We start from the raw sequence: 2,087 nt of genomic DNA, 5'->3' as shown, positions 1-2,087 counted from the left end.
TTTCTCACCTGTCATCACTATCTGTTGTAGGGACTTGTGATCTGAGGCGACACAGTTCTCAAAGCAGACCGTGATGCAGCTGCTCAGGGTGCTTTCAACAGTTCCCCAATAGAGTGTGAGAATGGGAGATGGGCTTTTCTGAGCTTCCGTGGAGAGTAGAGGTGCTGCTGTGCTTTCCTTACTATGGAGCTGATGTTGAAGGACCTGGTGAGATTCTCCGCCAGATGGACAACAAGGAATCTGGTACTCTCTACGATCTCCACAGATGAGCCATCGATGTGCAGCAGAGAGTGGTCACTCTGTGTTTTGTGTTCTTCTAACGTCAACAACCATCTCTTTGGTCAACATTCAGAGACAGGTTGTTGGCTCTGCAGCAGTCCGATAGTCATCACACTTCCTCTTTGTATGCTGAGTCACCGTTTTTATTGATGAGACCCACAACAGTCTTGTCATCTGCCTGATGTTGATGATGGAATTCGAAATGTGCATTGCTGCTCAGTTGTGAGTCATCGGAGTTAACAGCAGTGGGCTGAGCATAAAGTCCTGGGTTCCTGCTACAGCGTCTGAGCAGTTGCCTTCGTCGCCCATAGCTCCTGCGCAGCCCGAGCAGCCGCCTCCGCTGCCCCCTGCGGCCCCAGAGCCCGAGCAGCCGCCGCCTGCTTTGCCCGTAGCTCCTGAGCAGCCGCCTCCGCTGCCCCCTGCGGCCCCAGAGCCCACGCCCGAGGCGCTCCCTCCGCCTCAAATGACTGTGCCCCCTGGGGCTCTTGTTCCTGGCCCCACTCCTGTCCCTGACCCAGCTCCAGACTTTCCTGCCCTAGTCCCCGAGGAGGTCCCGGACAGTCTGACCACCGTGTGTGCCACGCCCCCTGATTATCCACGTGTGCTTCCCTGATCGTACCCAGCTGTGTCCGATTATTTTCAATCAGTCCTGTCTATTTGAGTTCATGTCTTACTAGAGTTCAGTGTCCGTCATTGAAGTCCGTCTGCGTGAGATGTTTCCTGCACCCCGTGTTCCTAATAAATCCCCGTATCCTGCCTGCCTTGCCTGTTTCCTGCCCGTCCGCCGCTCCCGTTAAATGGCGATCGTGACACAAGGCACACGCACATCAAGTACCAATGCAGCAAATACAGATGAACAATTTAGGAGGAATACTAGTCAAAGGAAGGAAGAAAAGCAGCCCACCCTATCTCATGGTCACGGACACAAACATCAGGGAGTGTTATGAAGAAGACATCACACTTAACACCATTGGTTTTATGCAGTGAATTACACCAGAGAGAGTTTTTACATTCTAGCTGTGTTACGTAACATTCCTCAGCCTTCAGGTTTTTTCCACACAATGCACGACATGCAGGGGTGCCAAACAAAACAGCGGAACTGCAGTGTAGCCAATTATTTGTTTCAGTAGTTTTAAGAAAACTAGAACATAAAATGTTTGTTTTACTTAGTCCACAAAAGAGTTTTTACCTATCTTAGTGTATTTTACATCACATACACTCTCGGTCCGTTGTGGAGTCCATCCCACTGTAGTTGGAGAATGCTGCCATCAGTCGCTTGGTGTAGCACTCGCAGGATTTACCAGGCTCCTGTTTAAACTGATGCATCATGCCCCAGTCCATGCGCAGGAGGACCAGTCTCTGAAGGGCTGTCGCATGGTGAGGCCTGTTCTGCCTGGGGTCCAGCAGGTCACTGGCAATGTCCTTCAACTCACAGTGGGCTTGCGTTCATAGTGGGGTACCGCAGGGTTCGATTTTAGGACCACTATTGTTCCTAATTTACATAAATGATATGGATACCAATATATACAGTAAACTGGTGAAATTTGCAGATGACACCAAGGTGGGTGGTGTAGCAGATACTGAATTAGTGGCTCAGCAGCTACAGCGGGATCTTGATTTAATTAGTGACTGGGCCGATACCTGGCAGATGAAATTTAACGTCGATAAATATAAGGTACTCCATCTAGGGAGCAGAAATATAAAGTACAGGTATTTCATGGGTGTCACTGAAATAAAGGTAGCTGATCATGAGAAAGACCTTGGTGTGTATGTTGATGCTTCCATGTCCCATTCTCGCCAGTGTGGGG

The sequence above is a fragment of the Brienomyrus brachyistius genome, unplaced genomic scaffold, assembly GCF_023856365.1.
Source record: "Brienomyrus brachyistius isolate T26 unplaced genomic scaffold, BBRACH_0.4 scaffold271, whole genome shotgun sequence".
Lineage (NCBI taxonomy): Eukaryota > Metazoa > Chordata > Actinopteri > Osteoglossiformes > Mormyridae > Brienomyrus > Brienomyrus brachyistius.
Note: the sequence above shows the minus strand (reverse complement) of the source record.